Genomic DNA, 26,992 nt, shown 5'->3' with positions numbered 1-26,992 from the left:
AGTAGAATTAGGCCATTCGACCCATCATGTCTACTCCACCATTCAATCATGGCTGATCTATCTCTCCCTCCTAACCCCATTCTCTTGCCTTCTCATAACCTCTGAAACCTGTAGTAATCAAAAATCTATCTATCTCTGCCTTAAAAATATCCACTGACTTGGCCTATTTTTATTAGAAGTACGGTAAATTACAATAATACACAACACATATATCTTAATACATTTTTTGTACCGCTTCATTTTTTTGAGCTTTAAGAAAAAGATAGAAGTAAGGAAAGTAAAGAAAGTGCGCAAGAGTCGTGAAGTGCAAGAGAGTGTTGGGAAAAGAAAGCCCCTTAGAAAAGAAGTTAGAGAAAGAAGTAAAGTAAGAAAGTAGACCCTAGAAAAGAAAGAAAAAGAAAGTAGGAACAATCGCTCTATTATAACATTAAACTCCGCAGAAAGGGGACTACCAACCAAGTCTGTTTTTGTTGTTTTACCTCCCATTGCCAGGTCCTGATACCATTTATTTATTTTTTAAATTACTATTGCACCTCATGCTTGTAATAGGTCTCCACATCCTACTGTGGCAAAGAATTCCACAGATTCACTACCCTCTGACTGAAGAAATTTTTCCTCATCTTCCTAAAAGAATGCCCTTTCATTCTGTGTTATCCCACCTTTGCAACCACACCCTACATACCAGAGGAAATTTTATAGAGGAGAATTAATATTGTTGACATTTTGGGTCAGGACAATCCTTCTGGATGGAGGTCTGAAGACTAGTCTGAGACTAGATTCATGTTATGCCCCTTTCATCGATACTACACACTACATGCAATTTATAGTGGCCACTCAACCTACAAACCCACACGTCTTTGGGATATGGGAGGAAACCGCAGCATCCAGAGGGAACCCAGGCAGTCAGAGGTAGAACAAGCAAACTGCACGCAGACAGCATCCGAGCTTAGGATCGAACCCGGTCTCTGGCGCAGGCAGCAACTCTACCAGTTGCTTTAATGTGCCATCCTTTGATTGTTTTTTGGAGCTGAAAATATCTTTTCTGCATGCTTAAGTGACAAATAACTGCATGTTTATTTAACTCTCCATTTTTTGGCATTCACTCAATCTTTGTTGTAATTTTCTTTCTTGTTCCAAAAAAAGCTGACTTTATTAATTTTCCTTAACACCGTCCAGTGTCAGTAACCACCCCAAGTTGTGACAGTGGGAGGCTCCGAAAGCGGCGACATGGGCAAGGAGTTCTGCCAATGGTTCTTTCACCTCCTGAATTCTCAGAACCCTTCCTTCGGACAGCAGGCGGAAGCGTGGGGCCCACAGCACTTCTGGGACGATGCAATGCTGCATTTCACCCACTGGGTCAAGGAAACCCAAACGGAACAACATCAGAGTTCAGCGAAGGTCAGCCTGCGCCTGCTGTCCCTGGTGAAAGATGAAAAGCTGCTCTTCAACCCAAACATCAGCCACAGCGGCATGAGATGTGCGTAACCTCTCCACATGGAGTCGTTGCCATAGCAGTGGTCGGCACAGTTCACAAGTAAGGGCAGTGCCTGGGTATTTTTGAGCAGGTCTTTGGGCCCATTCGCACAGGGGTTTGTGGGAACAACTGGAAAATCAGGTTTGTTAAACTACAGATGGAAGCTTTTACTGGTCAGTAACAAAACGTCCAACCCAGTGTGTCTGTTCAGATTCCTGAGCTGCAAGCCTATCTCAATGAATTCAATGCACTTCTTAAGTAAATATATTATAGTTTAGTTTAGATTTTGACATACAGCGCGGAAACAGGCCCTTCGGCCCACCGAGTTAATACTATCCTACACACACTATGGACAATTTACACATATACCAAGCCAATTAACCTATATACCTGCACATCTTTGGGGTGTGGGAAGAAACTGAAAACCTCGGAGAAAACCCACACGGGCATGGGGAGAACGTACAAACTCTGACAGACAGCAATCGTAGTCGGGAACGAACCCAGGTCTCCGGCGCTGCAAAGGCTGTAAGGCAGCAACTCTACCGCTGCGCCACCGTGCCACCCCATGGAATTTATCTTCTCTATCATTTACAACCCTGAGAGGTGCTTGAAGGTTTGGTACCTAATCGAAGGTCGGGGGTCAACACTTAGCTGCATCAGGTTGACACTGAATAGTAAAGTTGAAAACTATCCCACTCAATTTTGAGATTATATCACTTTCATCTATGAGAGTTGTGGCAAAACTTCAAATTTACCTAAATATGGTGATCGTAAGAACCTAATTGTATATCAATAGATTTTTCAAAAGGTAAATTAATCTATCCAAAAACATGAAAGCTCTCTGTAGACTGTTTCTAATGAACAGATCAATATATGTAATAAAATGAAAATGTGCAGCATTATAATTAAATCATTTGTGCATTTAACATAAATTATTTGACTGTTACAGCAATATAGACAGGAACTTAATACAAACAGTAATGACAGCACTGAACATCGGCAGCTAATAAATTTAAATCACTTCAATTGATCACGTACAATGAATTATTACTAAATTCACTTGATTGTCAAAGTAATATTCCCTTTTTCGCAGGCATTCCCGTTAGATCAAGGATGACCTGCTTTCCTCTTCAGTTCTGCAAGTGGCATGTGTCTCATAGGGTCAGGGAGTAATATAATCAAACAGCATGTAAACAGGCCCTTCGGCCAAACTCATCATTGGTGACTATGATCCCCCGTCTAGGCTGGTCCCATTGCCCACATTTGACCCATATCCCTACATATCCCTTTCAGAAGGCCTTCGATAAGGTGCCGCATGTGAGGCTGCTAAAGACGATAGGAGCCCACAGTATTAGGGGTAACGTACTAACATGGATTGAAGATTGGCTGACTGGCAGAAGGCAAAGAGTTGGAATAAAGAGGGCATTTTCTGGTTGACAGCCAGTGACTCGTGGTGTTCCACAGGAGTCAGTGTCAGGTCTGCTACTTTTCACTATATATGAATGATTTGGACGATGGAATTGATGGCTTTGTGACCAAGTTTGCAGATGATACAAAGATAGGTGGAGAGGCAGGTAATAATAATAATAATACATTTTATTTATGGGCGCCTTTCAAGAGTCTCAAGGACACCTTACAAAAAGGTAGTGTTGAGGAAACAGATCTAGAACATATTGGGAGAGTGAGCAAAAAAGTGACAAATGGAATACAGCATAGCAAATCATACAGTCATGCACTTTGGTAGTAGAAATAAAGGTGTACACTATTTTCTAATTTGGGAGAGTATTCAGAAATTGAAGGTGCAAAGGGACCTCAGAGTGCTGGTGCAGGATTCCCAAAAGGTTAGTTTACAGGTTGAATTGGCAGTAAGGAAGGCAAAAGCAATGTTAGCACTCATTTCGATAGGACTAGAACGCAAAAGCAAGGATGTGATACTGAAGCTTCATAAGGCGCTGTTCTGACTGCATTTGGAATATTTCTGATCAATTTTGGGATCCATCTCTGAGAAAGGATTTGCTGGTGTTGGAGAGGAGGTTTAAGAGAATGATCCCAGGGATTATTGGGTTAACGTATGAGGAATATTTGATGGGGTCTGGGCCTGTACTGGATGGAGATTAGAAGGATTAAAGGGGACCTCATTGAAACCTACTGAATAATGAAAGGCCTGGAAAGAGTGGATGTGGAGAGGATGATTCCAGTCGTTGGAGAGTCCAGGACTGGCTATCCATGTTTCAAAATCATCTGTGTCTGTGTGAATTATTTTACTATGGGGTGATCATTACACACCAGGCGCCATATGAACTTAATGGAGTGAGGTGTGAAGGGAGGAACTGCAGATGCTGGTTTAAACCAAAGATAGACACAAAAAGCGGGAGTATGAATTCCTTCTCTCCAGAAATGCTGCCTGTCCCGCTGAGTTACTTTAGCATTTTGTGTCTATCTACTGATTAGGAGGACTGGTCGTGGATTTATGTAGGGGTAACCATGTCTAACAAATCTGATGAAAGCGGAGTAATAGATGTGGTTTGCATGGACTTTAGGAAGGCTTTTGATAAGGTCCCGTATGATATTAGTCCAGAGGATTTTGGGCGGCACGGTTACGCAGCAGTACAGAACTTATGGCACTGGAGACCCGGGTTTGATCCCGACTACGGGTGCCGTCTGTACGGGATATTACGTTCTCCCCGTGACTTTGTGGGATTTCTACAAGATCTTCGTTTTCCTCCCACACTCCAAAGATGTACACGTTTGCAGGTTCATTCACTTAGTAAAATTGTCCCTAGTGTGTGCAAGGTATAGTTAATGTGTGGGGATCACTAATCAGTGCAGACTCGGTGGGCCAGAGCCTGTTTCGCGCTGTATCTCTAAACTAAACTAAACTAAACTAAGGCGCAAGGGAAAGCTGATCCAGAATTTGGCTTTTGGTGATAGGAGACCATGAATAGTGGTGGAAGTGAATAACAAGAGGAACTGCTTGACCACCCTTTTGCAAATGCTTGGGATCTTTTATATTTACCTAGCTATGATATCCCACTTGCATTTTAACCTAATGTATACACTAGAGTAATGTAATGTAAGCTGAGAAGAAATAATTTTCCAATGTTCCAATGTTCTCTCAACTCTGGATACCTTCCAGTCCACAGGAACTGATCCAATATAACCACACTTTTTAAGAAAGGAGGGATCGCGAAAATGGAGAATTATAGACCAGTTAGCCCTACATCGGTAGTGGGGAAGATGCTGGAGTCAATTGTTAAAAATGTTATAGCAGCGCATTTGGAAAGCAGTGACAGGATCGGTCAGTCAGCATGGATTTATGAAGGGAAATTCATGCTTGATTAATCTTCTGGAATTCTTCTGAAACGAGACCTGGGTGTGCTTGTACATCAGTCACTGAAAGTAAGCATGCAGGTACAGAAAGCTAATGACATGTTGGCCTTCATCGCGAGAGGATTTGAGTTTAGGAGCAAGGTGGTCCTACTGCAGTTGTATAGGGCCCTGGTGAGACTGCACCTGGATTATTGTGTGCAATTTTGGTCTTCTAATCTTAGAAAGGACATTATTGCTATTGAGGAAGTGCAGCGTATGTTCACCAGGTTAATTCCCGGGATGGCGGGACTGATATATAATGAAAGAATGGGTCGACTGGGCTTGTATACACTGGAATTTAGAAGGATGAGAGGGTATCTTATAGAAACATATAAAATTCTTAAAGGATTGGACAGGCTAGATGCAGGAATAATGTTTCCTATGTTGGGGTAGTGCAGAAGCAGGGGTCATAACTTAAGAATAATGGGTGGGTAATTTAGGACTGAGATGAGGAAAAACTTCTTCACCCAGTGAGTTGTGAATCTGTAGAATTCTCTGCCACAGAGGGCAGTAGATGCCGATTCACTGGATGTTTTCAAGAGCGAGCGATTTAGCTCATTGGGCTAAAGGAATCAAGGGGTATGGGGAAAAGGCAGGAAGGGGGTACTGATTTTAGATGATCAGCCATGATCATATTCAATGGCGGTGCTGGCTCAAAGGGTCGAATGGCCTACTCTTGCACCTATTTTTCTATGTTTTCTATGTTCCTACTCAACTTTTGAATAGGACAAAGCTTTTTGATTCCTTCTGATGCGGAATCAAAAAGGCTACTACGTTCTTTTCCTACCTCCAGTTCCCCTCCCCCACCACTATAATTTCTGTCTGAAGAAGGGTTCTGACAAGAAGCATCACCTGGTCTGAAGAAGGGTTTTGGCCCGAAACGTTGCCTATTTCCTTAGCTCCATAGATGCTGCTGCACCCGCTGAGTTTCTCCAGCATTTTTGTGTACCTTCGATTTTCCAGCATCTGCAGTTCCTTCTTGAACAAGAAGCATCACCTGTTCCTTTTCTCTTCTGCCTGACCTGCTGAGTTGCTCTAGCCCTTGTGGGCTCTCTAATACTTAGGTAAGGTTGATATGGATGAAGAAAAGCAATAAATGTTCAGAAATAGGGCAGAAGGAGCACCTGAATTGGTTGGGCTTGAGTTTTAAAATAAAAAAATATTACATTGAGGGTTAACAAGGCAACAAGGAAGGAAAGCAAGGTCATGATTCTACTCATGCAATCACTGCACAATAAGTCCAATCCAAGAGTTCATTTGACTGTAATTGGAGCACTGGAGCACAATGTACACAGGCCACATCCGCCCCTCACTCCCTGCTCTGTGACGGTTCCTCAAACATGGTAACATGGTAGGACCTGCTAGTTCAACTCAGCTTCCTTCTATGTGGGAACTGAACTTCTATCACACTAAATATGGAGGAAGGAACTGCAGATGCTGGTTTAAGCCGAAGATAGTCATAAAAAGCTGGAATAACTGGGCGGGACAGGCCACATCTCTGGCGAGAAGGAATGGGTGATGTTTCAGGTCGAGACCCTTCTTCAGGCCAGTTAGCGAAAAGGGAAACAAGAGATATAGAAGATTATGTAGAGAGATAAAGAACAATGAATGAAAGATATGCAAAAAAGTAACGATGATAAAGGAAGCAGACCATTGCTAGTTGTTTGTTGGGTGAAAACGAGAAGCTGATGCTACTTGGGTGGGGGGAGGGTTAGAGTGAGAGGGATTGCCGGGGTTACCTGAAGTTAGAGAAATCAATATTCATACCACTGGGCTGTAAGCTGCTCAAGCGAAATATAGATGATGAAATTTGACAAAAGCCTAGATAGTTGACGCACACTACTCCTTGGCAATAACTAAATCAATAGCCATCTTGCAGTCAGTGCTTTTTGGAAGCATAAAGCCATTGAGCCATACATCACAGAACCAGGCCCTTCGACCCAACTTGTTCATGCTGACCAAATTGCTCCAAAATCTGAGCTCGTCCCATTTACTGGTGTTTAACTCATATACCTCTAAATCTTTCCTATCCATGTACCTGCCCAAATGTTTAAGTTAGTTTTGAGGAACTGCATGGAAACAGGCAAATCAGCCCACAGTCCACATGGATCATCGATCACCCATTCACACTATTTCTATGTTATCCAACTTTTGCATCGATTCCCTACACACTAGGGGCAATTTACAGAGGCCCAAGTAACCTATACACCTGCACGTCTTTGGGAGGTGGAAGGAAACCGGCGCATCTGGAGGAAACCATGTGGTCACAGGGAGAACATGCAAACTCCACGCATACAGCAGCTGCGGTCAGGATCGATCCCGGGTCTCTGACATTGTGAAGTGGCAGCTCCATTAGCTGCATCACTCTGGTGCCCTCTTTTAGGCACTTAGACTATTTCAGACCATCAGGATTTGCATCTTTCACTGATCCAATTACTATGTGTTCCTATATTTATTTGAAGCCTGAAGCAAGAGGTGCAGCACGTTGTCATGGCAAAGTGAACCATGACTAGGTTAGTCAGCACACGCCCTGTCAGACATGTTGACATAGGTGGTGTTGAGCAGATCGGCTCGAGCTCAGTCACCAACTCATGAAAGATTTATGAATGATATTATCTTGCACTAAACATTACTCACAATATTCCCTTTATCATGTATCTGTACACTGTGGACGGCTCAATTGTAATCATGTGTATTCTTTCTGCTGACTGGTTAGCACGCAACAAAAGCTTTTCACTGTACCTTGGTATAAACTAAACTCAATTCCACTATTCATCGACTTCTAGCGTTGATTGGAGCCTCAATAAATGTTCAGGCCGCAAGAAAGAAACGCAAGCGTGGAGATATCTAAAATAACTCTAATCTCTTTCCATATTTCGAAAATTGCCATCAGTCTCTCACTCTCTGTGTATCTTGAGAGGGCTTTACTTGATGCCCTATTTCAAAGCACATTGCTGCTGCTATGTGGAATGAAGGGAAATGTTGTGACCTATGGTGAGGACTCCTTCATTGCCTCTATGTTGGTGTAAAATCCATTTTGTTTTGCTGGCTTTAGACTTTAGACTTTAGAGATGCAGTGTGGAAACAAGCCCTTTGACCCACTGAGTTCTTGCTGATCAGTCATCACCCCGTACACTAACACTACTCTACACACTCGGGACAATTTTACAATTATCACCAACTGGTTACAATTATCACCAACTGAGGAAACTGGAGCACCCGGAGAAAACCCCCACGGTCACAGGAAGAACGTATAAACTCAGTACAGACAACACCCGTAGTCAGGATTGAACCCAGGTCTCTGACGCTGTAAGGCAGCAACTCTACCGTTGTGTCACTGTGCTGTTTGACTCTTTGTCTACAATAAAACCATAATAATCATTAAGCATTTCCAAATCAAACTACTGAAAAGTCAAAACTTCAGGAACTTCTGTTTGCCTGACATGCTGCACATATTTCCTTCCACACCTACTCTCTGCCTCATGATGTGGCATATCCAGGAAGAATCATAGTCATAGATTCAGTGTGGAAACAGGCCCTTCGGCCCAACATGTCAACGGCGACCAACATGCCCCATTTACACTAGTCCTACCTGCCTCCAGTGGCCCATAAACCTTGAAACCTGTCCCATCCATGTATCTGTCCAAGTGTTTTAAAACGTTGTGATAGTACCTGCCTCAACTAGCTCTTCTGGCATCTCGTTCTATATAGCCACCACTCTTTGTGTTAAAATAAAAGAGTATAGTGAAACTTTTTTTCCTCTTAAGATAGGGATCCGATAGAAATATATAACATTCTTAAGGGATTTCTTGGATTGAAGTAAATAGCATGAACCACATTTATATTCAGTGAGTTTATACCAGCAGTGCCTTTGTACCATCATGTGGCTGTTGGTTTTGCCCCAGTGAGCTCATCTGTAGGATGAACCCAGCATACACTGCCAGTCAGCATTACTGCATTTCCTCTTCACTGGTCAGTGACAGTATTTTTCAAGATTACTGCAAAAGTTTCCGTAACACCAATCATCCAGTGTGCTGAGTAGATAACATTTAAAGGTAGCTAGCAAAAGAACGGCAGTCCAAGTCCCTCACCTGTACAGTGTCAGGAGTCAAGAGTGTTTTTTTGTCATTAGTCCCAGTTAGAACAATGAAATTCTTACTTGCATCAACACAACAGAATCTGTAAACATTGTATGTAGAAAGGAACTGCAGATTCTGGTTTACACTGAAGGTAGTCACAAAATGCTGGAGTAACTCAGCGGGACAGGCAACGTCTCTGGAGAGAAGGACTGGGTGATGTTTTGGGTTGGGTTTTGTGTTGAGAACCTTTTTTTTAAATTTTGTACTCTAAACAATATAATACACAAGATTTAAAAAAGTTCAGTGTGTGTGTGTGTATATATATCTATATATATATACATATATATACAACTAGATGTTTCAGATTAGACTTAAAAGTTATGGTTGTTTAAGATATATAAGAAGTATGTTTTTGTATAATCACAATATTATTCCACATTATACTGATAATTTCCTAGTTAATAATGGACTATTTTATGTATTTTATTAAGTAAAGATTAATTTGACTTCTTTGGGTTTTGGGTTCTGTATAAGGGCTGGGGAATCAGAAATTGGAGGCCAGCATTCAAACTGCATCCATGCTCATTCCTGTTGGTGAGAGGGGATGTACATCCTGAGAGGGTTCTGGCTTCTGTAAACAGAACACTTCTGGTTGAAGGCTGACAATCAAATATGACATTGTTTAAGAAGGCTCTGCAGATGATAGACCTTTGACTAACTTCCTGTTATTTGGGGGTTTCGTAACTAATGTTTGTGATCAATATAACCATAACGTGAGAAGTATTGTATTAGTTGCAAGCATGCTTTGAATGGGTAGAGCTGTGATTGATATGTTAGCCGTCATTGCTGCAACTCTGTATAAACATGTGACTATGTTTCCGAAATACTATAAAAAAATTGCTGTATATCTTTATTCATTAGAGTGATGGCCTAGGAGGAGTTAAGTGTCTGCTGTATACTTGACTTTGTATATCCTGGCACTCTCGCCAGCTAAATGATCAGTAAAGCTTGTGTTGGTTTTATCTAATTTATTGTGAGTTGTCTGTTTTAAGAAATTAACTTTAACAATACCTGCAGCAATTTCATATACAATGTTGCATCAATTGTAGCATTTGTACTTGTTTTATATGTGACACTTTCGTTGTTTTAATAAACATAACAGTCCTCTAGGTTGTTACTCTGTGACGTCTAGGAAGTTTGACTCTACCCGAGGATAAGATAAGAGAGGATCCCCTACATCCCACAAACCCATAAATCCCTTGTTTTGTCAACAGGTTGGGTCATGTATTCAACAGTGACGTTTCGGGTCGAGACCCTACTTCAGTCTGAAGTCTGAGTTACTCCAGCTTTTTGTGGCTATCTTTGGTTTAAACCAGCATCTACAGTTCTTACACAAACTCCCTGGTGAATCTCTTCTGCACCATCTCCAAAGCCTCCACATTCTTCCTTCAGCTCACCTTTAAAATAAAAGCAGTAAAAGCTGGAAATACGCACCAGGTTAGGCAGCATCTGTGGAGAGAAAAACAGAGTTAATGTTCAAGTTGATTGCCTATTATCAGAACGGATCTTTCAGATGAAAGATCATGAATCTGAAACTTTAACTTTGCTTCACTCCATATTCCATAGATACGCTGAATTGCTGCACATTTCTTCCACTTTCAAATTTTATCTCAGCTTTTCAACATCTGTGTTTTTTGTTGCTTTTCCCTCACTTTGGATGTGCAGTCAATGTAAGTTGGGTTAGTAAACACAATAAGCAGTAAACACCAACTCCAAATGGATAATAGTCATGAGATATTCTGCGTCCTCCACTAAAATTACTAAAACAACCGATCGCCGTTTTCAGGGAAATTTATTTCTGTCAGAGACACAAGGCACGGCAGATGCTGGAATCTAAAGTAAAGCACAAAGTGCTGAATGAACTTAATGGGTTAGGCAGCATCTGGGGAGGGAATGAACAGGCAATATTTTGGGTTAGGACTCTTCTTCAAACTGATTGTCTATTCAGGCTATTTTTGATCGCAGCTCTTTCGTCGGAATGGAAGAACACACTCAGCGGCTTGGAGTTTCCGAATTGGCTGTTTCCTGCCGCAGCCTCCGAGTCCACAGGTCGAGCTAGACAGGATGCAACACTGGCGTCCCTCGGCAAAAGATCCCAGGACACCGCGATGTTAAAGTCAGCGCCACCTGCGGCTAGAAGCTCCGCAAACCATAGCTCCACAGTGTTAAAGTCAGCAGGCCCAACACTCTGGAGCTTCAACACAGGCGATCCCTGGCAAGGCATCGTCCCCACTCCGCGATAGAATTCAGAGCTGTGTCGCAGCTGAAGCTCTGGCCTGTTTCCGGCAGGAAAGGCCACGCCAATCCAGTTGGGAGTCTGCGAGGGGGGGACGAAGATGCGACTGGGAGAAAAGACGCTGCTCCATCCAGGTAAGTGACTGGGAAACAGTTCCCCCTATTCCCCCCACCACCCCCCACATAAAAAAGACTAAGAAACCTTTAAAACATGCTTTTTGACATACATATAATAACAAAAAGGGGTGAAAGGATGAACAGCTGCTGGCGAGGCTGCCACACTCGATGGCTCCACCCAATGGATTTTGGACGTTTTGAAGAAAACAGGAGCAGCAAGAAGAAACCCACGTAGTCAGTGAAAACGTGCAAACGCCACATAGGCAGCACCTGAGGTCATGATGGACCCTGTGTTTTTGTATTTGTGAGAACAACTTCAGGAGCTATGCCACTTCACATACATTGCGTGCTGTATCATTACATAACCTTGACTATGACCATGACCATGGGTTATGGGGAGAATGAGGTTAGGAGGGAGAGATAGATCAACCATGATTGAATGGCGGAATAGACTTGATGGGCTGAATGGCCTAATTCAGCTCCTATCACTTATGACCTCATGACTAACACTTGCCTGTATTTATTGTGGCTGTCTGAATACCTGTTGACGAGGAAGGAGTTAAAAATTCTGTATGAATCACAGCTGATAATGTTTATTATTTAGGTCACCTGACTTTGAGTTTCGATTTCCCATGGTGCAGTTCTATTTTTTCTTTAGTTGTTTCACTTTGATCTAATTGGATCCACTGACGCAGTACTTTATTGTTTGCCAAATTGATAGGTTGTTGCTGTGGCACACCCTGTTTATTTTCCAACTGAGTTCATTTTCAACATTTTGGTTGACACAGAGACTTAATTTAGGGGGAGGAAATGTCCCATTTTTCATTTACTCAAAGAAGTGGATGTTCTGAAATCCTAGAATTATTAGATATCAGCAATTTGCTTGTACTGAACGATACCGTAGCCAGTAAGACAAATGCTTGGACCAAACACGGTAAGTACAATCACGTAATAATTAATATATAGTTGGAAGATTGTGCTGAATTATAAACTGTTCCTGTTTGTCTGTAAATTGGCAAATAGATTTTTAATTATTTATAAGGGTATCATAATATCTCATGATATCTTTTGCATGTAAGTGTTTCTTTTAAAACTACTTTTGGCATATAAACCCAACTCACTACTTGTGGAAAATTGTATGTTTACATTTAATTAGTGTTTACATTAATTTAAAGTATATGTGAACTTTTATCTGGCAATATATCAGTAGAATGATGACAGCATGGAATCAAGCAATTACCTGCAGACTGTCTAGTGTCTACATATGTAATTCAAAGACTCCTGTACCCTTACTGTGATGTGATTATGCAGTTTTCTGAATCTCGCCCCTCACAATTTCTCAAAAATACATGACTCATGTACTACCATTAATTAACATGTAAGGTTTAATTTAGAGCCAAATGAACATATAGGATGGAAACAGGCCCAAAGTTCATGCTAATTAAGTTGGTATTCCAAGCTAGTCCCATTTGCCTGCATTTAGCTCAAACCCTTTCTATCCATATATCTCTCCAAATATCTTTTGAATGTAATTAATGTATTCACCTCTATCTTCCTCTGGCAGCTCGTTCCTGATATGTACTACTCTCTGAGTGAAAAGGTTGCTCCTGAAATCCATCTCAAATCTCTCCCCTCTCAATTTAAACTTATACCCTCTAGTTTTAGAATCCTCTATCTTGAGAAAAAGACTGCAAACATTCACTTTATCCATGTCCTTCATGATTTTGTATGTCATCCCTCAACTTCCTATGCTCCAAGAAAAAAAGTTCCCAGGTTATTCTCGCTATAACTCAGGCCTACAAGTCCCAGTAACATCTTGGTGAAAATAGTCTTGAGGGACATTTTTTTGAAACAATAAACAGTATTAGACAGTATAAATACAAAACTGGCAGAGTTTTATTTCTGTTAATGTTCTCTGAAGATCCAAAATTGTCATCATAGGTTCCTTAAACAACATAAAATATCATGAGCTTCCTTTAAGTTCACACAAGCTTCCACTCCTGTAAACAATTTAACAATCCTAAAGTGGCAACCGATCTAAGGTTTTCAACGGAGCAATCAAACACACTTCAGCAGCAACTCTCCTACACTCCAAACACTTAGAAAACATAGAAAATAGGTGCAGGAGGAGGCCATTCGGCCCTTTGAGCCAGCACCGCCATTCATTGTGATCTAGACAACTACTTCACTTCAATCTAGACAAAGACAAATGAGCTCATAACATTCAAGCAAAATCGTATTCAAACAAAAAAATTATACTACTTACACTATCATGCAAAAACGCATTACGATATAGAATATAAGCATTTGTCTAATAATGCATTAGTTAACTGTACAGTTCAAACACAAATCACAATATTTTAATATACCCAAATCGTGCTGAAACCTCTCCCACGGGTCCTAAGGACTTTTCCTTCAAAGTACTTCTTCACTTGGTCATACTGTCTTCCCCATCAAGGTACGTTTTCATCTAGCCAGTACTCTTTCCTCTTCCAAGATAAACTTGGTGGTACACTTCCCTTTAGGTACTTTTTCCGCTAACAGGGTACTGTTTTCCTCTTTCTAGTTAGTTCTTCCACTAACAGGCTACTCGTCCCTGGAACCGAAGGATATGCCCCCTTGACTGCGCAGCCACGATTCGGACTCCGATTATAACAATAGTCTTAATCACACTATATTAACATACAGTCACGATTCAAACTACAATGATATCAGTAGTACCTAACACTCAAAACTCTAAATTAACGAAACACACTTTAAAGCAACAGCAATATTAAACACACTTTACACTATAATATTTATACAAGTTTAAATTCAAACGATCTAATATATAGGGTGATTTCACGAAAGGTCACTGGAGCGTAAATCCCCACTCACGTGACCGAAATTTTTAACTGGGGGACAAGCGTCACTTCCGGTACATGTTAGTGGATGGGAAAACACGCACTTTCACACCCGTTAAAAACATCGAAAACGGCCAGTTTTTGAGCTGCAATTAACGGAGCCAGTCGGGGTGACCGTGAGGAACAGCTACTTAAATTTACAGTCCAAAAAAAAGATAGAAACTAAGGTAAATACAAGAGCGAGCTGAAGGTGTAAAAAAGGCGGAAGTGCTAGCGGACTTTTTTCTTGGAGATTTAAAGATCCAAAATATCGGGAATTATCGCGTTTGCTCGCTGCATTTCATCAAAAGTGGCATTATTGACTTTTTATCTTTATTCATTTGTTATATGAAAAGTATTAAAAGTTAGAAACCCGTCAGTAAAATTGCAAAATCGCCCATGGTTCTCGGGTGGGTTTTAACATGCAAAATGAAAACGCTTCTGAAGCTCCATTTACCATTTAAATAATCGTAAACTCTCAATGCGTTTGGAAATCAATTTTACTCAGATGCAAGCTTACGATTATTTAAATGGTAAATGGAGCTTCAGAAGCGTGTTCATTTTGCATGTTAAAACCCACCCGAGAACCATGGGCGATTTTGCAATTTTACTGACGGGTTTCTAACTTTTAATACTTTTCATATAACAAATGAATAAAGATAAAAAGTCAATAATGCCACTTTTGATGAAATGCAGTGAGCAAACGCGATAATTCCCGATATTTTGGATCTTTAAATCTCCAAGAAAAAAGTCCGCTAGCACTTCCGCCTTTTTTACACCTTCAGCTCGCTCTTGTATTTACCTTAGTTTCTATCTTTTTTTTGGACTGTAAATTTAGGTAGCTGTTCCTCACGGTCACCCCGACTAGTACAGTAAATTGCAGCTCAAAAACTGGCCGTTTTCGATGTTTTTAACGGGTGTGAAAGTGCGTGTTTTCCCATTCACTAACATGTACCGGAAGTGACGCTTGTCCCCCAGTTAAAATTTTTGGTCACGTGAGTGGGGATTTACGCTCCAGTGACCTTTCGTGAAATCACCCTATACACTTTTATTAATTTACAATAGCCAGTGCCCTTAATATGAAAGCCCGGAATAGATCAATGAAGGATCTCTTTACAATAACCAGTAGGTATGTTGCAAAGCCTACCTGAAGCGTCGTTGAAAATCTGCCGTTGTGGGTGTGCGCGATTTTGGCGCCGTTTAGAGGGGGCGGGTTTAAAACGCGATTTTCTCTAAGCTGTTCCAATCGAAAATGTTCAGCCTAGTTAATTATTAACGAAAAATCGCTGGAAGACCCCGTCGCAAAAGCTATTATTAGTTTTAAAGGCCTTGAATAATAGTTATACTAGTTTAAAAATCAATCTTTAAACCCGCGACAGCCAGCAACCGCAGGGTCCCATAAAGCAAACCACAGAAGTTAGGTTGTATATTTTTACATTAAAAAGGGCTTTTAAAGAATCCTTTATACAAAGTTTAATATTGCGAGTAGCTCAATTTGGCCCCATTATATCCCGCAGTATTTTTCTCGGCATTTGGGGCACAAATCTACCGCAATGTGAACGTTCTAAACCAGCGCGTTCCACAGGGACCCACTGGAAAGCTGATTTAAAATGGACTTTAATTTGCAGCAATTGAACACTAAATTCCTTCCATTTGGTCTATAAATTAATGTAAATGAGATTTAAAAATCATGTTTTATTGTGAATTATTTGTGAATATTATTTGGACATTTAGGCTATTTAAAAATGTTAATCATTTATTAAGAAATGGATAGATGTTTAGATCTAGTAATTGAAGTCTGAAATTAGCTACAATTAGGTAACTAACTAATTATATGCTTTAATTTCAGGTCATCCAAGTAAGATTATTTTATATTTGTTTCAGAATGCTTCAATCTATGATAACTGAAAATTTCATTCAGTTCTCTTAATTTTTAAGAAAGTTATGGGCTTTTGACTGTTCACGATCACAGCTTTTTTGTTATGTCCATAGAAAATCAATAGGGAACAAGATGCTCATTTCCCAGTATGAAAATGGCCATAACTTTTTAAATACTTGAGATATGAAAGTGAATTAGGTGTCAAATTAAACTTATTTTTATGCTTTATCTGATGGGATAAATTACAGACTTGATTTTTTAAATCTCAAAATTTTGTAACATTGCTATAACCAGTCCTTCACTATGAAGCCCTGAATTTAGTGGAATTTGAATCGAAGAATTTAGCCCTTTAACCCCACGTAATTATCCACTCCCACTACTTTAGCTCTTTTCCAAATAATATAATAGATGCATCTCCCAATTCCAATCAATCCTCAGTGTTGCCTCAGTCCGACACTGGGTTCCCAGTAGCTTTATGGAGTTCTCAAACTTATCCGAAGCTCTAATACTACTCACACAGGCGGGGCCTCAAACCCCCTAGGCTTCTCCCCTTCCAACCTGCTAGGTACTGGGCTTCAGCATGTGTCGGCTTCGCGCTGGCTTTCAATGCCAATCTTTAAGGTGTCCTTCAATCGCACCCTCAGCACCGATACAGTACTTCCTCACATTGTACTGTTCCCTACTCAGCCCTGTCTCTTAAGATATCCCAGCAAATTCAGATATCCCACTCAAACCCCTAAAATCTCTCTCTGGTGTCAGGCCAAGGTGTGGGGCCTCGAACATGCTAGAGAAAAGCCTTGTGAGCCTAACCACCATCATACACCCTAGGCAAGGACTCTCTCTCTTCAAGCCCTCAGTGCTTGCCAGACTACTCATTCTCTGATCACATCAGGAGTCGTAGCACAAGTGCTCGAGTGATAGATTCGTCCCGATCAGCAAAATGGGAAAACTCTTAACACCGATATCTCTTCCCTCAATCTGGAACGACTCAACTCCCGGATCGCAAATTTGTGCGTGGCACTCCGTTAAGATCCCGAGCCCCCAATGCAATTATGCCCCTAAAGCTTACCCTGTTAGTCTGATTCAGTAAAAGACTGTGTCAAGCACTGGATCACCTAAACTTCTTTATTCTCAATAACAAACACAATTTCTATACGATAACAAACCACACCGCGGGTACGATCTTTGTCTCTACTCGTCCAAGCCCTTCAGCCTCGTGTGAATAGACACCTCCAGCAGGTCGGCACAGTCCCAAGTGCTCGCCAGAACATCAACCCCGATCCATGTGGTGTCCCCTCTTTTATACTGTATCGGACTCGTGGCGCGAAATACATGGGGGGGAGGGGGGAGGGGGGGGGGCAACCCCTACAAACCAATCATAAACAAAGTTTACATAACGCATGGATTGACAGTTCGTTCTTCTAGGGAGATGCTAACTGCATTTCGTTGTCTCTGTACTGTACACTGCACAATGACAATAAAATTGAATCTGAATCTGAATCTAACCAAACCACAAATTACACCATTACATTGTTACTTCATGAGGCTTCTAAGGGAATTCCCCTGAGTAAAGAAACATGTCACCAGGTAACACAAACAATTCATACAAAGTTGCATGTTTTAACCAATCACAAGATTACAACGCAAATACTCTGCAACATAATTAACAGTGGTATTGTAACATACCTTCCCCAACCAATCCCATTCATTCATTTGCAACAAGGCTCAGCTCTTTCTGCAAAACCCTCATACATATTAACAATTGAAGTGACATCTGGACATCATCCTGTTCTTAACTTCTTCCCAGGACCTAGACATACTGGAGCCATGAGCTTCATGGCTTTGCAGCTTTTTGCAGATAGATGCCAAGCAGGTTTTGCAAAGGCAGAAATCCTCCATTTTGTCACGTACTAAATTGGCCAATATTATCATCACTTTCTGTCAAATGTGAGTACTGTGCACAGTTAATGCATATCATTTTAATTTTTTTTGTAGAAGCCATCAGCGTCATTCTGAGCCACAGCCAAAGTGCCAAAGAGCTCCTAAAACGCAGGAAAGTTACGCGAGAGTCAATATTGAAGTACTTAACAGAACATGGTGTGACTGCATCTACTTCATCAAGCAAACAACAGCTTATTGATGATGCCTTGCTTTATTGGTCGAAGCCAGACTGGAATAGAAAGCAGTTAACACCTGAAAGAGAACTCCAACTTCTAGGTCGAAAACGGACGAAGAGCGTAGTGCAGACGTCAGTGAAGGATGCTGCAAAAAAAAAGCGAACATCCCTGCGGCCAAATGAAGAGGAACAGGCAAACAAAAGTAAAGAGCAAACAGACGCACCAATTTTGAAGCAACCATACAGCCAAATGAAAATGAACATTAATCCGGTATTTTATGAGGCATCAAAAGCTACTTTCCTCACTCCCAACGGGATCCAACCGCTGGCCACAACTTCCCATCTACTCCCCTTTCTGCTTTCTGCAGAGACTGCTCGCTCGGTAACTCCCCTGGTCCATTCGTCCTCTCCAACCCAAACCACCTCCTCCCCAGGTACTTTCCCTTGCAACCGCAGGGTATGCAACACTTGTCGCTTTACCTCCTCCCTTGATTTCATTCAAGGACCCAAGCAGTCTTTCCAGGTGCAGCAGAGGTTCACCTGCACCTCCTCCAACCTCATCTATTGTATCCGCTGTTTCAGGTGTCAATTGCTCTACATCGGTGAGACCAGGCGCAGGCTTGGCGATCGCTTCGCCCAACACCTCCACTCAGTTCGCACTAACCAACCTGATGTCCCAGTGGCTCAGCACTTCAACTCCCCCTCCCATTCCGAATCTGACCTTTCTATCCTGGGCCTCCTCCATTGCCATAATTACGCCCAGCGCAAATCTAAGGAACATCAACTCATACTTCACTTGGGTAGTTTACACCCCAGCGGTATGAACATTGACATGTCTAATTTCTGATAGTTCTTGTTTTCTCCCTCCTTCCCCTCCCCCAGGCAGGACATTATACACTGCCTGGACCAGGAAATTGATATGCGGTGGTTTAGTTTGCCAGAGCTCAGTCCATGTGACTTTTCGGTCCATGACCTGCTCCCACCTTGTCCAGGCCCCCTGCTGCCTCAAGCCAACCACTCTGGTAGACCTCTCCTCTTCCACCGCTGCCTTCACTTCCTCCTGGACCAACCTGCGCCTCTCCTTCCCCTTGGCCTTGTCAAACTGGAGAGTTGGGAAGATTCCCAGATTAGCTCTTCTCTGAGCCACTGCTCCCACAAGGACTATGTGGCGTATCCAAGACTCCGCTAGCAGCACGGCTTTGCTGGTTCTCCACTTTCTCATAGTTTTCACTTCCACCCCTACCTGAGCCACTGGGGTCACTGGAGACTCTGTACAGCATCACCTCTCTGGCCCGAGTCACCTTAAACTCCTCCTTCAGGGGCAGCTGGAGTTTGATGTTATTTCTGTAAAGGGCGATGCTGCTAAGGCTCCTGGGCTGTCCCAGCCACCTCCTGAGGAAGCTGCTGACTTTGCTCTCTAATCTCTCTACGATGGAGATTGGCACCGTAGACAAGCAGTGGCCAGAGTATTCTTGGCAGGATACCATGCTGGTAAATTCATGCCTTGAACTTGCTGGGAAGCCACGACCAGTCCACAGCTCTCAACCATCTCTCCAGCTCCTGACAGGTTGCCTGAACTGATGCTGTATCCTTCAGGCCGCTGTTAAACACCTTGCCAAGTCTCTTTACTGGCCTTTCGGAGAGTTGGGCAGTTGGGATTGGTGTCCCTTCGATGTTGAAGCGGAACCCGTCCATGACTTTGCCTGAAGCAAGAGATTTACAGCAATTTCAAGCAGAGGTGCAGTATGTTGTCATGGTAAAGTTAATCGTGACTAGTTTAGTCAGTACACGCCTTGTCGGACATGTTTTGTGGAGTGACATAGGTTGTGTTGAGCAGATCGGCTTGAGCTCAGTCACCAGCTCATGAAAGATTTATGAATGCTATTATCTTGCACTAAATGTTATTCACAACATGCTCACATGGAGATCTTTATCATGTATCTGTATCATGTATCTGTACACTGTGGATGGCTCGATTGTAATCATGTGTATTCTTTCTGCTGACTGGTTAGCAAGCGACAAAAGCTTTTCACTGTACCTTGGTACACATGGCAATAAACTAAACTCAATTCATCAACCTCGAACGTTGATTGGAGCCTCAGAACATGTTCAGGCCACAAGAAAGAAACGCAAGTGTGGAGATATCTAAAATCACTCTAATCTCTTTCCATATTTCTATATTTAGAAAATTACCATCAGTCTCTGTGATAATATTGGGCATTTTGGTGCCTGACAAAATGGAGGATTTCTGCCTTTGCAAAACCTGCTTGGCATCTTTTTGCAAAGGCTGTAAAGACCATGTGGATCATGGCTCCAGAATGTCTGTGGCCTGGGAGGAATTTCAGTACAGGGTGATGTCCAGATATCCTTTCATTGTTAATATGTATGAAGGTTTTGCAGAAGGATATGGGTCCTGCTGCAAATGCATGATCAGGATTGGTTGGGAAATTATGGGTTATAATACTATTGTTAACTATGTTGCATGGTGCTATGGTATACAACTATGTTGTATACTGCTATTTGTGATTGGTCAAGGAGAGGGTCCTTGCCTAAATTGTTTACATTACATGTTAAAATGTTTCTTTACATCAGGGAATTGTCTTCCATTAAGAACTTTCTGTAGAAACAATGTTATGGGATATTCTGTGATTGGGTTAGGGAACTGTCAATTAATTTATTGTATGATCTTTATTTATGATTGGCTTATAGGGGTTGCCCCCCCCATGTATTTCGCGCCAATGGTCCGATATAGTATAAAAGAGGGGAGAACACATGAAAGTGTGTCGATCTTCTGGGGTAGCACTTCTGAGGTGTTTATTAGCATGAGGCTGAAGGGCTTGGACGAGTAGAGACAAAGATCGGACCCGCGGTGTTGGTCAGGTATCGTATAGATAGTGTGTTTGTGTTTGGAAAATAAAGATCGTTGATCCAATGCTTGACTCAGTGTTTTACTGAACCAGACTAACGGAGTGAGAATAGAAACATAGAAACATAGAAAATAGGTGCAGGAGTAGGCCATTCGACCCTTCGAGCCTGCACCGCCATTCAATATGATCATGGCTGATCATCCAACTCAGTATCCTGTACCTGCCTTCTCTCCATACCCCCCGATCCCTTTAGCCACAAGGGCCACATCTAACTCCCTCTTAAATATAGCCAATGAACTGGCCTCAACTACATTCTGTGGCAGAGAATTCCAGAGATTCACCACTCTCTATGTAAAAAATGTTTTTCTCATCTCAGTCCTAAAAGCACCGTAATAGCACCGGAATTACATTGGGGGTTTGTCCGGGATCTCAATGGAGTGCCAAACATAAATTTGCGGTCAGGAAGTTGAGTCATTTCAGATTGTGAGAGGAGAAACCGGCCCCCGGTGCATTTTTCACATTGGTTTTCCCCGCTTCGCTGATCGGGATGAATCGATCATTTGCGTACTTGTGTTTAGTTTCCCAACGAGATCAGAAAGAATAGTAGCCTGGCAAGCACTGAGGGTGAGAGTTTGAGTCCTTGCCTAGGGGGAACAGTGGGAGTTAGGCTCACAAGGCTTTGCTATAGTGGGTTAAAGGCCCCACACCTTAGTTAGTCAACAGATGTTGCGGTCGGGTACCATTGAGTTTGCCCGACAGCTATATTTCAGTGGTTTGAGGCTCCGCTCAGACTGGGATACCAGAATTGGGTATGAGGTATCTTAATAGACAGGGCTGAGTAGGGACAGTGCTAAGAGGAGTAAGTATTGTATCAGTGCTGAGAGTGCGATTGGAAAAGACACTTAAAAAATTGGCATCGAAAGCCAGCACGAAGCAGGGACGTGCTGAAGCCCGGTATTTAGCAGGTTGGAAGGAGAGGCCTAGGGGGTTGGCCTTGTGTGCGTTGTTTAAGAACTTCAGGCAAGTTTGAGGACTTCGGTTCAGTATTAGGAACTCACGGTTGGAGTAAAATTGGCTGAAAATACTTCAGAGCAATACTGAGAAGTGAATTGGGAGACGCGTCTGTTATTCGGATTATTGGGATTAGTGGGAATAGTGGGAACGGTAGTAACGGTGGTTTAAAAGTCAAAATTCTTCGATCCAAATTTTACTAAATTCAGGGCTTCATATTGAAGGACACTGGTTATTGTATAGAGATCCTTCATTGATCTGTTCCGGGCTTTCATATTGAGGGCACTGGCTACTGTACATTAATAAAAGTGTATATATTAGATTTTTTGATAACTTGAGTTGAATAAATAATATATCGTTAATATTGCCATTGATTTATAGTGTAAAGTCTGTTTAATATTGCCATCGATTATTGTGTATTGCCGTTAATTTAGAGTGTTTGTGTGTTAGATACTATGATTGTAATCATAGTCCGAATCGTCGCTGTGTGATCAAGGGGGCATATCCTTTCGTTCAGGGACGAGTAACCTGTTAGTGGAAAAGTAACTTGGAATAAGTATCTGTTAGTGGAAAAAGTACCATGAAGGGAATCGTACCGCCAAGTGAAAAAGTACTTTGAAGGGAAAGTCTCTTGTAACCATGGGAGGGGTACCGTTGATTGACACCAGCACGATTTGGGTAATTTAAAATATTGCAATTTATTTCATAACTGTACAGTTAGCGAATGTTTTATTAGTCGAATGCTTGTGTTTTGTATTGCAGTGTGTTTTTACATGATAGTTATCTATATAATGAAAAGTGTCACCTTGACCACTTCCTGTTTGCACTGTGCTTTGATTTGAGAAAAAAACGCTACCACATATAACTGTGATTTTTTGGCCATCTTACTCAGAGTCCTCCTCCGCTGCCCAGGCCCCGAGGTTTTTTCCCATCGATTAAAAATAAAAGACTTATTAGTGTTTTAAAAATCTTGAGATTTTCTCTCCTGTCAATCACCGCCATGCAGGCCACGCTCCTTCCGGTGGGAGGGGGGAGGGACTACAAAACCCAGAAATGTGGGCGTGGCTTAGTCTGTCTACAACATGGTGAGGGAGAGGTCACGGCTCTCTTTCTGAACTGGGAAAATACAGAACTGTGAGTATGCAATGTTCTTGAATAAATGATTTGTTAAGCCTTAATGAAAATGAAATGAGTTGTTTGGCCTGCCCTGTGCTTGAAACTGCAATGGCAATGGGAATAAAGTGAAAATGCAATGAGCTATTTGGCTTGGGCCTGCCCTGTGTTTGAAACTGCAATGGCAATGGAAATGTAGTGAAAATGCAATGAGCTGTTTGGCTTGAGCCTGCCCTGTGTTTGAAAGTGCAATGGCAATGGAAATAAAGTGAAAATGCAATCAGCTGTTTGGCTTCAGCCTGCCCTGTGCTTGAAAGTGCAATGGCAATGGAAATGGTAGAGAGGTGGAATATTGCGTTGGGGGACCAGCCATCCCGTGTGAACATCGGACCCAATGGGTCCCACTTAGTCTAGTTAGTAGTATCATTTCTTGTTTAAGTACGATTTTGCTTGTGTGTTATGAGCTCATCTGTCGTTGTCTAGATTGAAGTGTTTTGAGTGTAGGAGATCTGCTGCTGATGCGTGTTTGATTGTTCCGTCTCACCTGAGATTAAAGCACCTTAGATCGTTTGTCGACTTAAGATTGTTTACAAACTTGAAATTGTTTACAGGTTTGAAAGCTTGTATTAATTTTTGTGCGTGAGATTGTGTGAAAGAATTTTTGGGGTACCCGGGTTGAAAGGAGAGATCGATTGCATTGAAAGGAGAGACTGATTGTGTGAGAGACTTGATGGCACTTTGAAGAACTTTAGGCCATTGTTTGGGAGCGAACTTGTTAATGGGGCTTTTTCACGGGGCGAGTTGACGCAAGATGTCACCAGAGTGAAGTGGTCGTGGTCCAGCACGAGTCTCGCACGATATAACGGGGGGTAGATAAAGAGTTCCCACGGTACTCGGCATTTCTGTTATTTGTGCGAGTGACTTGTCCGTCTCCCGAGCTTTCGCGTTAAATCTTGAATGAACATCGTGAACTACACGTGACACAAATGATGTAACTTTTTTTTCACACACTATAAATATCCTCCCTTGGTTGAATTGGCTCATTGTTGGCGCCGACCTGTAGGGGGTATGGCTGCCTAGCCTGCAGCTGTCTGTTTTTCATTTCTTTTTTCTTATTTTTAGTTAGTTTAGTGTTTTGTTTTTAAGGAGTTCTAGCTTTTTTATGTGTGGGGGGGGGGGGGGGGGGGGGGGGGGGAGGGAGGGGGAAACTAATTTTCAGGGTCCCTACCTGGTCGAAGATGGTGAGGACTCCTTCATTGCCTCTATGTTGGTGTAAAATCCATTTTGTTTTGCTGGCGTTAGACTTTAGACTTTAGAGATGCAGTGTGGAAACAAGCCCTTTGACCCACTGAGTTCTTGCTGATCAGTCATCACCCCGTACACTAACACTACTCTACACACTCGGGACAATTTTACAATTATCACCAACTGGTTACAATTATCACCAACTGAGGAAACTGGAGCACCCGGAGAAAACCCCCACGGTCACAGGAAGAACGTATAAACTCAGTACAGACAACACCCGTAGTCAGGATTGAACCCAGGTCTCTGACGCTGTAAGGCAGCAACTCTACCGTTGTGTCACTGTGCTGATTGACTCTTTGTCTACAATAAAACCATAATAATCATTAAGCATTTCCAAATCAAACTACTGAAAAGTCAAAACTTCAGGAACTTCTGTTTGCCTGACATGCTGCACATATTTCCTTCCACACCTACTCTCTGCCTCATGATGTGGCATATCCAGGAAGAATCATAGTCATAGATTCAGTGTGGAAACAGGCCCTTCGGCCCAACATGTCAACGGCGACCAACATGCCCCATTTACACTAGTCCTACCTGCCTGCAGTGGCCCATAAACCTTGAAACCTGTCCCATCCATGTATCTGTCCAAGTGTTTTAAAACGTTGTGATAGTACCTGCCTCAACTAGCTCTTCTGGCATCTCGTTCTATATAGCCACCACTCTTTGTGTTAAAATAAAAGAGTATAGTGAAACTTTTTTTCCTCTTAAGATAGGGATCCGATAGAAATATATAACATTCTTAAGGGATTTCTTAGATTGAAGTAAATAGCATGAACCACATTTATATTCAGTGAGTTTATACCAGCAGTGCCTTTGTACCATCATGTGGCTGTTGGTTTTGCCCCAGTGAGCTCATCTGTAGGATGAACCCAGCATACACTGCCAGTCAGCATTACTGCATTCCCTCTTCACTGGTCAGTGACAGTATTTTTCAGGATTACTGCAAAAGATTCCGTAACACCAATCATCCAGTGTGCTGAGTAGATAACATTTAAAGGTAGCTGGCAAAACAACGGCAGACCAAGTCCCTCACCTGTACAGTGTCAGGAGTCAAGAGTGTTTTTTTGTCATTAGTCCCAGTTAGAACAATGACATTCTTACTTACATCAACACAACAGAACCTGTAAACATTGTGTGTAGAAAGGAACTGCAGATTCTGGTTTACACTGAAGGTAGTCACAAAATGCTGGAGTAACTCTGCGGGACAGGCAACGTCTCTGGAGAGAAGGACTGGGTGATGTTTTGGGTTGGGTTTTGTGTTGAGAACCTTTTTTTTAAATTTTGTACTCTAAACAATATAATACACAAGATAAAAAAAAGTTCAGTGTGTGTGTGTGTATATATATCTATATATATATAGATATATATACAACTAGATGTTTCAGATTAGACTTAAAAGTTATGGTTGTTTAAGATATAGAAGTATGTTTTTGTATAATCATAATATTATTCCACATTATACTGATAATTTCCTAGTTAATAATGGACTATTTTATGTATTTTATTAAGTAAAGATTAATTTGACTTCTTTGGGTTTTGGGTTCTGTATAAGGGCTGGGGAATCAGAAAATTGGAGGTCAGCATTCAAACTGCATCCATGCTCATTCCTGTTGGTGAGAGGGGATGTACATCCTGAGAGGGTTCTGGCTTCTGTAAACAGAAAGCTTCTGGTTGAAGGCTGACAATCAAATATGACATTGTTTAAGAAGGTTCTGCAGATGATAGACCTTTGACTAACTTCCTGTTATTTGGGGGTTTCGTAACTAATGTTTGTGATCAATATAACCATAACGTGAGAAGTATTGTATTAGTTGCAAGCATGCTTTGAATGGGTAGAGCTGTGATTGATATGTTAGCCGTCATTGCTGCAACTCTGTATAAACATGTGACTATGTTTCCGAAATACTATAAAAAAATTGCTGTATATCTTTATTCATTAGAGTGATGGCCTAGGAGGAGTTAAGTGTCTGCTGTATACTTGACTTTGTATATCCTGGCACTCTCGCCAGCTAAATGATCAGTAAAGCTTGTGTTGGTTTTATCTAATTTATTGTGAGTTGTCTGTTTTAAGAAATTAACTTTAACAATACCTGCAGCAATTTCATATACAATGTTGCATCAATTGTAGCATTTGTACTTGTTTTATATGTGACACTTTCGTTGTTTTAATAAACATAACAGTCCTCTAGGTTGTTACTCTGTGACGTCTAGGAAGTTTGACTCTACCTGAGGATAAGATAAGAGAGGATCCCCTACATCCCACAAACCCATAAATCCCTTGTTTTGTCAACAGGTTGGGTCATGTATTCAACAGTGACGTTTCGGGTCGAGACCCTACTTCAGTCTGAAGTCTGAGTTACTCCAGCTTTTTGTGGCTATCTTTGGTTTAAACCAGCATCTACAGTTCTTACACAAACTCCCTGGTGAATCTCTTCTGCACCATCTCCAAAGCCTCCACATTCTTCCTTCAGCTCACCTTTAAAAT

Source organism: Amblyraja radiata, chromosome 14 (assembly GCF_010909765.2).
Source record: "Amblyraja radiata isolate CabotCenter1 chromosome 14, sAmbRad1.1.pri, whole genome shotgun sequence".
NCBI lineage: Eukaryota > Metazoa > Chordata > Chondrichthyes > Rajiformes > Rajidae > Amblyraja > Amblyraja radiata.
Note: the sequence above shows the minus strand (reverse complement) of the source record.